Consider the following 13,422-nt stretch of genomic DNA (forward strand, 5'->3'; position numbering starts at 1 on the left):
ATCACTTTAGTAGCTAGGTGAATGTCACTTCATTTTGTTTAGCCAAAATGCCAGAAAATGCTAGACCACTGGAGTGTTAAGTAACTTATAATTGATGGTGGTGGTGACCCAAACACTTTAGACCAAGGTTTTACTTTAACTTCTTCATCACGTGTGAACATATCTAGATAATTATGAGTGTTTACAGGTTGCATGATTAGCAAAAGCAAGAATGACTTAATTGCTTAGTAATAAGGCTTTATATGCCACAGTCCAACTAGTAGGAATGTCTTGTTCTGTTTTTTTAATTTTTAAATTATAGTTGATTACAGTGTTCTGTCAGTTTCTGCTCTACAGCAGAGGGACCCAGTTATACATATATATCCATCCTTTTTCTCACATTATCCTCCGTCATGTTCCATCACAAGTGATTGGCTATGGTTCCCTGTGCTGTACGGCAGAGCTCATTGCCTTCCACTCCAAATGCAATAGCTCGTATCCACTAACCCCAGACTCCCACTCCATCCCACTGCCTCCCCCTCCCCCTCGGCAACCGCAAGTCTCTTCTCCAAGTCCATGAGTTGGTTTCTTTTTGGTAGATTCTTTTGTTCTTTCTTACTGTGAATTAGAGCAATATGGGGAACTCCACAGAGATTTGGTTTCTAATTGCTTCAAAGGCTGAGGAGCAAACTGCTATAGTATTGGGGAAAGCAACGTAGAAAAGACACCAATACATTAAAATAAAAAAAATAAAAAAAAAATAAAACTGTGAAACCGAGATTTTTTTTTTTTCTCACAAGTCCTTTATTATGTTATAGATGATTTAAAGGAAAGGGAAATAATTATAGCATATTATCTAGCAAAAAATAGGAGCTATTTATAGGATGTCTACTGATTTTAGTAATTGTTAATTCCCAAAATATGAATTGCTTTACAGCATGAGCAGGGCCTCATTTAGGTAATTTTTTAGGCATTTTTGTAATCGTATTTTCAGAGGGAGTTTAAGCCTTATTGATTTATCACTGTATATTTCTAGACACCTTATATTTTTATGCTTAGTGTTCTTTATAGTAACAACAGAAAAGAGAATAATTACGAAGGTATTTCGAGTGGTTTTTATCTTTTTTTGGGGGGGGGGGCCACGCCTGTGGTATGTGGAGGTTCTGGGGCCAGGGATTGAATCCACACCACAGCAGTAACCTGAGCCGCTGCAGTGACAATGCTAGATCCTTAACCTGCTGCCCTGCAAGGCAACAACACCCTTGCACAGTTTTTTTAAAAGATGGTTTTCATTTGAAAGCTGCAGTGTTAATCTTTGCATAAATATTTGAGTTACTGTTGGGTGCATCCGTTGAAAACTGAGGGACTGAATTTATATGGGGACTAGAGATGAAATAGTAAGAGCTTCTCCACGCAAGGACTTCATGAGTCCTTGTGCTGTAGGTGGGTATCTAGACAACCAGTGCATCCATATGCTACGGGCTGTCATAAGGCCCGTTGTTCGGGGAGGGAGAACCAGCCCAGACTGGCCTAGAGACTCGGAAGAGGGTCAGCAGGGAAGGCTTCCTGGGGTAGGTGAGGCCCGTGCTGATCCTAATAATGACCCGGAGTTACCTATCAGAGGAAGGTTAAGGGCGCTCTGGCGAAGCATGGGGACCAGTACATCCTTTGGTCTGCCTGGAGCAAGTGGTACATACGGTGGAGAGGAAGCTGGAAGGTGGAAACACAAAATGTGTGTGTTAGAATTCGGAGTTTGAACCTTACCCCTTGTACAAACCTTCTGCAGTGTTGATTTGAATGTTCTTTTTTTGGGTGGGGCACCCCTGAGGCATATGGAGCTCCCAGGCCAAGGGTCAGATCCGAGCCGCAGCTGCAAACTAAGCTGCAGCAATGCTGGACCCACTGTGCCCGGCCGGGGATTGAACCCGTGTCCCAGGGCTCCCAAGCCGCTGCGGATCCCCTTGTGCCACAGCAGGAGCTCCTGGGATGTTCTTTTAAATCAAGTTTTAGAATAAAAGATGTCACTGGCTTTCTTTTAAATCTGGGGCTTTTGACAGAATTTCTAGGTAAGGCGTGTCAGGTTTGTCAACTTGAAGCTGCTCTTGTAAAGCCTGATTGTTGTCAGAGGTGTCAGCCCCAGTGCCAGTCTTCCAGTGCCATATGGTGGCATTGTAGCACAGGGTCAAACATAGATGGATATATTCGAGCAGGTTCTATTTATTTTTTAGTGTCTAGGAGTTGGTCTTTTCATTGACTCTAGTTCAGAGCCTTCTCTTAAGAGACAGAGGCCAAATTGAATTTATCTGGGAACCTGCCACATCTATAAATGCCACACAGAATAATAAATGGGCCATTGGCTTCCAAGAATTGGTGACAGCGCATTTCAGTTCCTAATTTAGAGTTCATGAAAATGATCCTTTGACAAATAAGATTGCAAAAAAAAGAAATCCTGCTTGATGGATTCATCTTTCTGATAAACATTTAAATGTTGTTTACACTAACGATACTGGAGTGAGTCAGGTGGGGTGTGAATAATTGAATGAATGAATGAATACAGAGGGCAGGTGTTTTGTGTTCAGAGAAAGGGGAGATGTCTTACCTAAGGCTTATATATAGTGTTCAACCAACGAAGTCTGGCTTCTTGAAGCGGGGAGGGCGTCTTTGTTGTTATTTTACATGCTCGGTATTTGGGGCAGGGCTGGGAAGAGTTTGGGAGGACTTTGAGCAGAGGCCTTGGTGCTGAGTTAGCAGAGGAGAGAGGCCTGTGCAAGCTGAGCAGCTGTATGTGGGAAAGTGGATGCTTGATGACAGCACCTGTCAAACCGGCTCACCCTCTTACTGGGCTACACAATCGTTATTGTGAATGAGCGTGACCAGCTTTTTTGTAGAAGGAAAAAGTTTGAAAATGTCCCTGAGCCACTGCAGTAGCAACGCTGGATCCTTAAACCACTGCACACAAGGGGACTCTTTTTTTTTTTTTTTTTTAATGTAACTTTTTTCCAAGTATTAATCTGTATGTGCAGGTCAACATGTATATGTACTGGTTTATAGTCAAAATGTATTGTTGTAGGTCATAGTCAAAAAATTTGAATTTAGATGGTGGAGGAGACCAGTTTTCATGTAACGAGGAGTCTTCTCTCAGAGCCCCGTGGCAGGTGTTAGAGGTTGGGGAGGAAGCGAAAGTGACTGACAAAGATCTCAATCCTCAGGTGCTTCCTGTCTCTAGATCAGTGCGGCTGGGAGTCGTGTGGACGGCATCTGGCAGGATGCTCACTTCTTTACGCCGCATCTCCAGGGGCTGGGAGGAGGCTTCCATGCTTCTCACCGAGAGAGGAGTGTTGTGGCTAAAGTGTCTGACCCCCGCCACCCCCTTGCTTGGTCCTCCTTGTGGAAGGAGGCCGATGGCGTATCTGATGGATGAAAATCAGGAAGAGGCTGATACCCAAGGGCCTTTTTGACCAGTGGGAGGGATCTTTGCATTGAGGAAGTCAGACTTGGAAAAAAAGAACCCAGCTGCAGGGGTCTCTTCCTAATCTGGAAATGAGGAAACTGTTTAGATATTGGAGGCTCCCAGCAGCTGTCAGGTCTTTCCAGTGATGGAGGTCTCCTGGCCGGGATTTCCGTAGGGGTGGCATCGGCTATGGTAGGAAGCCCTATTTGGACCTCAGGCCCCAGATCCATCTCCAGCACAATCCACAAAGGGGTCTGAGGCTTCGAGGGGACGTAAAGATGCTGCTGAGTTGTCACCAGTTCCTTCATCTGTCCCTCAAGAGAGATCAGTGCTCTCCAACCGCCAACCAGAACTGGCCGGGAGGGTGGTTGGAAAGGGCCCTGGTTGCTGTGCCGTCAGATTTCTGCTCTGTGTGTGAGCAGCAGAGAGCCTTTCTGTGCACCCAGAGGGGTGCGGGTGAGAGCGACGCCAGAGGGAGTTTCTTTCATAAGGCAGGAGGGGCTCTGTGGGTGGGAGCGCTGAGAGGCTGGCCGTGGCTGCTGTGTTTCCAGATGATGTGCAAGTGTGACCAGTACGGACCTGCAATTAACATGCTTTCTGTTCCATGATTGGCCCATGAGGGTGTTTGTTTACTATGGTTTCGATTTGCAGAAACTAAATTTTCTGGTTTGCTCCTCCTCTGAGGAACCTGTCACCGTGTTTTTTAAGGCCAGCTGTGACCTTCAGTCTTCATTCTGTTTCACCAACCAGAAGATGGTGCTGTCGTGTTGGTAACGAATCCACCTTCCCCTCTTCAAGTAAAACTTGTCACCTGAATGCTTACTCATGCTAAGTAACGTGGACAGACAGAGCAGGCTGTTTCCACAGTGTAACCCTCATGCCGCATGGCAGTGGTTAGGCCACGTGGAGCCTTCATGCCCTGAAACCTTCAGGGTCTGAAGCTTCAAGAAACCGGCCACCAGGCCTTCCATTTAGCGCTTGCTCAGAGCCACCACCTTTGCACTGAGGGTCACGTGACACTCTTGGAGAACTCAGGATGAAGGCTTTGTTACTTGCCGTTTGATCTGTGTGCAGTCTTCCGTGATTTGATTTGAAAGGTGGATGAATGAGTAAGTACCTAGAGGAAAACTCATGAATTAAGTTTACCGGAAATACTATGCTCAGTTTAACATTTCACTGGATACTCAAGGCATTGGATCACCCAAGCAGCCTCTCACCTTATTTTCACGGTTTGAAAGAAACCCAGATGTGTGATGGACCTGGCGTGAAACATTGGCTGTGTGACCTTGGGTGTTTGACTTAACTTCTCTGTGCCCTCTGCCATAAAATCAAGATGAGAACATACACTTTTCAGAGCTGGGAAGGATTGACGGAGGTGACGTTCTCCCACAGTGCCTGGCACTAGCTGCTTAGGAAACTGCCCTGCTTGCCCTGTGCCTTCCCCATCCAAAAATCCAGACATTAGAATAATATTATTGCCCAGTTGATTTTATGGGAGGCACACGCTGCTGCCTCGCAGAGAAGATGGTGTGACTCTCGGTGCTTGTGCGCCCAGCTTGCAGAATGATGTGTCCCTCGGCGAGATGTACCCTCCGGATGAAGGCACACCACCGTTTCCACAGAGGACCCAAACTGCTGCCCCAGTGATGTTCAGTTGTCTGTCCTCGGCTTACCTGTTGCTGTTCTCATTCACCTCTTTCCAGTTGCAGTCAGGGGTCTCCCTCAGAGCCTCCCCAGGCGTCCCACGTCAGTACTTTCTGGAGCCTCTTTCTGTTACTGAGGTCAGCTTTTGAGTAGGTTCAGAAGTAATATGAGAACGCTGCAGACACAGACGTTTGCAAGATTGCTGTAAGGTCAGTCTCCGGATTCCTTCCCAGAGTCCGTTTGGGAAGCTGGTTTGGGCACGGTCTGAAAAGTACAGGCAGTCCTCATTAGAAGCACAGATTCTGTGTTTGTGAATTCACCTACTCGTTAAAATTTTTGTGTAACCTCAAAATCAGCACTCACAGGGCTTCTGTGGTCACTCACGGACATGCGCAGGGCAGGGAAGCTGTGGGCTTCCCGACGCCCATGGTCACCCGTCGAGGTTGAACAAGGCGATGCTCAGCCTTCTCCTTGCAGCTCCTGCTGTAAACAAGGGTCCTTTTCACAGTCTCTTTATTGCCGCGTTTTTCACATTTTTGGGCTTTCTGTTGGCGATTTTGCCATTTGAAAGGCCCCCCCGCAGCCTGGGGCCAGAGCGCTGCCTGTGTCCCCAGGCACGAGAGGACGGTCGCGCCTTGCAGAGAACACACGCGGGAGGCGCCGCATTCCCGCCCAACCCACAGTCTGTTCCTGAGATCAGTGGCGGCGAATCGCCGTGTATATAAGGAACGTATCTTGAAATAGAAGCACTCATGAAACAAGAGCGTGTTAACCGGTTTAAGAAAACGTGGCCAAAGCCTCGCCGGAACCTAGCCCTGGTTTCCCCAGAGCGCTGGTTCAGTCTGGAGGGTGCTTGGTCAGGCATCCTGGTGACCTGGAGTAAGGAGCCTGGAGCCTCCGCTCGGTTCCCTTCTGCCTTCCTTTCTTCTCCGAGGTATCTCACCCAGAGCCCCGAGGGGACGGGGTTTCTGGGCTGCCTGGTTTTTATTCGTTTTCCAAGGAGGGTTGTTCTGGCTTCTGCCCGACAGGCACACTGCTGCAAAAATGACCTTGCTGCGGGGTGGCAGGGCCTCACCCGGACGGTAACTGGCACAGGGGCTGAGGATGCCTCCACGTGCTGGATACGTAGGTAGATGGAGACCAACGAGCCTCATCTGTGAGATGAGTACTGGGAGCTGTCGTCCCAGTCAGTTGTGACTTTGGGCCTTTTTTCTTTTTTTGTCTTTTTGCTATTTCTTGGGCCGCTCCCGTGGCATATGGAGGCTCCCAGGCTAGGGGTCAAATCGGAGCTGTAGCCACTGGCCTACGCCAGAGCCACAGCAACGCGGGATCCGAGCCGCGTCTGCAACCTACACCACAGCTCACGGCAACGCCGGATCGTTAACCCACTGAGCAAGCGCAGGGATCGAACCCGCAACCTCATGGTTCCTAGTCGGATTTGTTAATCACTGCGCCACGACGGGAACTCCTGGGCCTTTTTTCTTACCATTGTATCGCGGGAGGATGGAGGTTGGTTAAGTAGGGTTGTATATTGAACATCGGTGCCTATAATTCCTATAGCTGTTTGACTTTCATTGAAGATGGTTTTGTTCTGGTTCTTCTTTTTCTTGGTACCTGTTTCTGCACATGAATCCTCTCGTTGTGGATTTCTCTACCTTAACATTTCTGTTGGGTGGTGAGGTTCGAGGAAACCCGAGATGCGGGGTTCACCTCCCCAGCCTCCCCATTTCAGCAGAGTTCAACTTGCCTGTTGGTCCCCTTAGAGGGGAAGGGGCCTGAGATGGGAGAGAAGGAAAAAGCCGTGGAAGACTCAATTAATTCTTTGGCAGGTATTTGGAGAAAGGAACAGGTAGCAGATTTGGTTGAGAGGGGACTTGCTACCCCATTTTGCAATCTCTCTTTTCACCTCTGCACACATAACACGCAGTCGCCCTTTCCCCAGTGGAGCCTGCAGTCCCAGAAAGTGTCTTTTCCAGGTCTCTAGGGCCAGTCTGTTGGGTTCACTGAGCAGCACGTGGGACCCCTTCACAGCTGGGTGACAGTGAAGACAGGCTCAGTGGCACATCCTGGGCCCCAGCAGATCCCACAGCTGGCGTGTCTCGGCCTCCACATACCTGCCTGGTAGCTTGTGCATGGACATGGCCCTTCTGACTTTCATGCAGATTTGGGGGGGAGGTGCCCTCCCTCAGTCTGAGAGTGACTGATGCCCCACCTCATGAGTGCAGAGGCCTTGTCCCTTCTGTGACCACTGCATTGACAGCTCGGTTATCAGTATTAAGTACTGAGACTGACAGGTCTTGGACAGCTTCAAACATGGCTTCCTGCCTATCCCAGACACTTCCTTACCTTACAGGTGGGCTGGGGTCGTCTGTTTCATTTCTCGGCAGAGAAGAGCCTTCATCCATTGGTGCTTTTACTTCCTCTTCTGCAGAGGGTCACATTTAGTAAGAGTGGCATAGGCACTTAATCTGCGTGGTTTTCTCAGAGATCTTCCAACTGAAATTCTGTCGTGAGATGATCTGTAAGCATTGTGGCTAACCTCAGACAAACAAAAACAAGGAAATACTTTGTTTAAGACCCCCTACGTGTGTGCATTTTGTTTTGTAGTAGTAGTAATAGTAGTATTTGTTCTGGAAAATACCTATCATAGACTGTTTTAAAATCTGTCATTGTTTAAATTCTCTCTCTCCCGTGTGATGAAATTACTGAAAAATGAGGTAGAACGGGTCTTCTTTCCTCCCCACTCTGTATACTGTGTTGGGCTCTGTTTAAAGCAGAGATTCACGTGGGTGTACAAATGATGTAGGAGTTTCAGTTTTTCATGTATGTATGAAATTCTATAATCTCTAATAAAAGAAAGATTCGAGGGATCCAAACGAAGTAAGATACGCATAAAACCTTGGGGCTACTGTGTTGACGTTAACTCCTTCTAGGAAGTTTTACAAGCAGTTGATAGTCATTTATGTGTGTGTGTGTGTGTGTGTGTGTGTGTGTGTGTGTGTGTGTGTTTGTGTTTGCCTTTTCTAGGGCTGCTTCCCACAGCATATGGACGTTCCCAGGCTAGGGGGCCAATTGGAGCTGTAGCCACCAGCCTATGCCAGAGCCACAGCAACGCGGGATCTGAGCCACGTCTGCAACCTACACCACAGCTCACGGCCACGCTGGATCCTTAACCTGCTGAGCAAGGCCAGGGATCGAACCCACAACCTCGTGGTTCCTAGTCGGATTCGTTAACCACTACGCCACAATGGGAACTCCTGATAGTCATTTTTAATATTGCTACAGAAACAGTTTAGCAGAATACTATTTGGGAAATTATCTGTAAGTGGAGATAAAATGTTTTCCGTAAAGTATTTTAAGTGAATTTAAGACTTCCCTCTAAATTTTCATTAGATTCCCATCTGAGGGAAGGGACCTTTTCCCCTCCCAGTCTAGCCCTTCCCCTCCCTTTTCAATGCGTTGTGAGAAGTGATTATGTTAGAGCTTGATCTTTGTCTCCTTATCTTGATAAATCGAATACTACTAATGCTGCCGTTTAGCAGCCGCAGTGAACAGCTGCCCCTAGGAGGAAAGCTCTTTTTTCATAATTCATGTTTGGACAGGAAAGTGTACCTGGCAATGAATCTTGATTATCTGAGCAGCTTGGGATGGACCGAGGGTAGGGTAATATATACAGGTTTGCCTTCAGGCCCCAGCTCTTCTTGGAGAGCTCAGCTTACTGCTAAGGGAAAACAAAGCCAGACCGAGCATAGTTGCCTTGGGAAAACAACAGCTCATGAAACGTTTTCAGTGTCCCGGGCTAAGAGAAAAGAGACCTTGAATAAAACTCACAGGTTAGAATCAACTACTGTGTGGCTTCTGGGCTCCCCTGAATGACTGAGTCTGTTATCTGCCGAATCCTTGCCTCACTCCCAGGAGGCACTCGGAGACGAGCGGGTCCTGTCTGGCCGCGTGGTCAGCTGCTGCTCTGTCTTTGAGATTAAGTGACAGCATCACGGCCCAGGCTCCGGAAGGATGCAGTCTCTCCTCGGTCTCCACATACACAGCATTAATGTTAGGCCGGCGGGAGGGGGGATTCTCTGGGGTCATCGGGTTGGGGAGAAGCTGGCGGTCATCTTCATCTGCACCCCGGTCCCCACCGTAGAGTTTCTGGTTTTACTGCTTCACGTTGGAGAAGGCGGTTAAGACAGATCATCCATGATATTGGTTGAGTCTTTCCCTGTGACCTGGTCAGTGTTTATAAATATTCCAGTGTGTTCGAAGGGAAAGTACAGTTTCCCAGTTGTGAAGTGTAGGGTTCCCTCTGTCCAGAAGGTCAAGCTTGTGAAATAATACGTGGTTCTCATCTCTTAGTTGTTTACTCATTGCTTGCATTTGCTTGATCTGTAAATTTATAATTGGGATTTTGTTTTGTTGTATTTGGTTTTTCACTCGTACTGTGGTTTTGAAATTGTTGCTTTCTCCTTATCATTCTGTCAGTTTCTGTTTTGGGGACAAGTTGGTGCTCTTGTTCTAACTAGTGGTTTGTTGTTGTTGTTGTTTTTGCCCTGAACTCAGTTTTGTCTGATACAAGTATTTTCATTTTTTGGTTAGTATTTGCCTCATTTCTTTTCTAGCCTCTTATTTTGACTTTTCTGGATTGCTTTAGATGGGTCTTTTGTGAATAACAAATAGGTGCCCATTCAATTTTCTTCAGTCAGAGAATCCCTTTCTTTTCTTTTTCCTTTCCTTTCTTTTTTTTTGGCTGCCCCTGTGGCATTTGGAAACTCTCAGGCCAAGGATAGAATCTGAGCCGCAGCTGCAGCAATGCCAGATCTTTAATTCACCGTGCCAGGTTGGGGATTGAACCTGCACCATCGCAGAGACAAAGCTGGATTCTTTTTTTTTTTTTTTTTTTTTTAGGACTGCACCCAAGGCGTATGGAAGTTCCCAGGCTAGGGGTCAAATTGGAGCTACAGCTGCCAGCCTGTGCCACAGCCACATGGGATCCGAGCTGCATCTATGACCTACGCTACAGCTCACGGCAATGCTGGATCCTTAACCCACTGAGGGAGGCTAGGGATCGAACCCGCATCTTCATGGATCCTAGTTGGGTTCATTAACCGCTGAGCCGTGAAGGGAACTTCTAACACCAGATTTTTACCCTGCTATGCCACATCAGGAACTCCTGAGAATCTCTGTTTTATAAATGGTGAATTTGGTCAATTTATCTTTACTATTCACCATACATGCTGCTTTTTTCTTTTCTTTCTTTTTTTCTCTTTTTCTTTTCTTTCCTTTTTTTTTTTTTTTTTTTTTTTTGCTTTTCAGGGTTGTACTTGTGGCGCATCAAAGTTCTCAGACTAGGGGTCAAATCAGAACTGCAGTTGCTGGCCTGTACCACAGCTCACGGCAACACCAGAACCTTAACCCACTGAGTGAGGCCAGGGATTGAAGCTGCATCCTCACGGATACTAGTTGGGTTCATTACTGCTGAGCCACAGCGGAAACTCCCATGCTTCTTTTTTTCTGAACACTCCCTTGTGGAGCAGCCAGAGGTGTGATTTCTCCTATGGACTTTTCTCTTCCCACCCACAGCCTTAGGCAGGGACAGGCTTGGGTTCCAGGTCTCCCAGCCAATGGGTGAGTCTTTTTTATGTGCACAGCTATATGCAGGACTCTTAACATCTGGCTTTCAGTTCTCACTCATTTCTGACACCCGAGGATTTCCTTTTCTTTCCTTCAAGCTCAGCTGTACATTTACATTAAAAAAAAAAAGAAAGAAAGAAAGAAAGAAAAAAGGTGTTGGTTTGCTCCCTCCACTCTGTGCAGTTCTGTTGGGAGGAGACTCTGCATTTCTTCACCGACTCAGTCTGCCCCCCGCCTGCACCCCAGTGCTGTGTGCTTCTCGCCAGGGTGAGAGTGATGTGTGTGCCTGCAGATCTTTCTGTCGTGTTGGTGTTAAATAGGCCTTTCTCATCCTTCGTTGCCTGCAGGACTACTTTTACCTTGGTTTAACTCCTTTGTATTATTTAACAAGTATTCCAATGGGAAGCAGCCACGTTTCTCTGTTGGTGTGCACTGGTTGCTGTGGTTCCATGTGTTCAGTTACTGATATGTGACTCTATCCAGGTTTCACCATGTGTCAGATGTTTGCCAGGCCGGAGGATTGTGGGGGGGATGGGACCTGTGGGTCACTGCATTTTTTGGGACCCCTGGTTTGCTTTCAGAGAACAGCCACAAAAGCTTCCATTTGGGGAGATCTTTGCTGTGTTCATTGTTTGAACGTCTCATTTCCATGAGTGTGAAAATTTCAGGGGAGTCCCATTCTGGTCAAAGTGTCTTAGCTGATGCTTAGACCTCATCATCATTATTCTGGAAAAAAAAAAATTGGAGGAGGGGAGTTCCTGTCGTGGAGCAGTGGTTAACAAATCCGACTAGGAACCATGGGGTTGCGGGTTCGGTCCCTGCCCTTGCTTAGTGGGTTAGGGATCTGCAGTTGCCGTGAGTTGTGGTGTAGGTCGAAGACGCGGCTCGGATCCCGCGTTGCTGTGGCTCTGGCGTAGGCCGGTGGCTACAGCTCCGATTCAACCCCTAGCCTGGGAACCTCCATATGCCGCGGGAGCGGCCCAAGAAATAGCAACAACAACAACAACAACAACAACAAAGACAAAAAGACCAAAAAAAAAAAAAATTGGAGGAGGAATTTGACATAAAGTGACATCATGTGATTTCACTTATATGTGGACTCTTAAAAAAATGATGTAAATGAACTTATTTACAAAACAGAAATAGACTCACAGACAAAGAAAACAAACTTACGGTTAACAAAGAGGATAGCAGTGGAGAAGGAGTGGAGAGGGAAATTAGGAGTTTGGGGGGAAAATTCGAGGAATTTGGTCTATGGTATGTCAAGTGCTCTATTTGACTTCGTTTTCTGTCTGAAAAAGGACAGGGAATGTTGAGGTTTCTCGGAGAGCGTTGTTAATAGCCACTTGTTAGAGCTGGGAAAGCAGCAGAGGTGGAGGCGATGTTCTGTCCCTTCAGCTGGTCGGGGAACTGGAGTCGAAAGCCAGAGGGTAACCCGCTGGGGCAGAGTCACAGGACGGGGATACATCAGCTCCCTGTGGGGTCTGGGGATGGGGGGGACTCCTGTGGTCCAGTCATTGGTTTGGTTGAATTTTTTATTGTGGAAGACTTTTAAAAGATTCACAGGAAAGATGGAAGAATATAATGACACCTTCTGTGTACTCACCGCCACCCCGTTCAGCCCCTAGCATGGCCAGTCCTCTTTCATGCCCAGCAATGCCCACTCTCTCCCTTTTTGTTTTAATTTGAAGCATATTATAGACACCCCGTCATATTCATTGGTTCGCATTTCAGTATATCTCTCAAAGACAAATTCCTTTTCTTTTTAGTCATCATCACAGTACTGTTTTTGCTCTGTAATTTATCGACTTAGAAAAAGAAATCTTTCGAGTTCCCTGATGGCTCAGTAGGTTAAGGATCTGGCATTGTCACTGCTATAGTTCAGGTCACTGCTGTGGCGAGGGTTCAATCCCCAGCCCAGGAATTTTGTATGCTGCGGGCACAGCCAAAAAACCACAAAAAACCAAACTTTAATATCCTCAAATATTCACTTACTGTTAACATTTCCAGTTATCTCACAAGTGTCATGAGTTTTTCTTTATTTCTTTCAAATCAGCATCCAGCTGAGGGCCACACACTGTGATTGCTAAAATGTCTATTATGTCTCTTAATCTGTAGGTCTCTTTCTCTCTTTCTCTTATTTGTTGAAGAAACAGTGTCGGTGTCATATGTCCTGCGGAGTTCCCCGCAGTCCTGATTTTACTGATTGTATCCCCCGCTCTCGTTGTCTTAGACATCCTTCTGCCCTCCTGTTCCTGCAAACTGCTCATTAAATCTAGGAGCTTGATCCGAATAGGATTCGATTTGGTCACGGTGCGGAACCCCTTTGTATGTATCGTTGTGTTCTTCCATCGAAGGACATGTGTCCGGCATTTCTCGTTTTGTGACAAGACGGCTGTTAATGCCTAACCTAGATTCATTATTTTGTTAAGAGGTTGCGATATGGTGATACTGTCATTGTATTCAACTTTATTTGTTGGAATACATTCATAAGAGAAACTCTCACTTATCTACTCTATGGCTTGCAATTGGTACAGGAAAAGCAGCATATGTATTTGATTCTTCCATTTATTGCTTTTTTAAAAAGTGAATTGATTTTCTAGAAGTCTCCAGTTGTGACCAGCCACTGAGTTATTTTGTTGTGGTATCACTATGTACTCTTGGACTTAATGGCACCTAGACCTGTCCACTGAGATTGACTCAGTTACAATTTTGACCCT

The 13,422-nt window shown here is 46.6% G+C and overlaps 1 protein-coding gene across 3 annotated transcripts in view; it reads left to right on the forward strand.

The window, feature by feature from the left end:
- The window catches only part of PARN (poly(A)-specific ribonuclease), a 189,568-nt gene that overhangs the window by 89,360 nt on the left and 86,786 nt on the right, over positions 1 to 13,422 (forward strand). The gene's annotated exons all lie outside the window — the stretch shown is intronic.

This window comes from Phacochoerus africanus, chromosome 5 (genome assembly GCF_016906955.1).
Source record: "Phacochoerus africanus isolate WHEZ1 chromosome 5, ROS_Pafr_v1, whole genome shotgun sequence".
Taxonomy (NCBI): domain Eukaryota; kingdom Metazoa; phylum Chordata; class Mammalia; order Artiodactyla; family Suidae; genus Phacochoerus; species Phacochoerus africanus.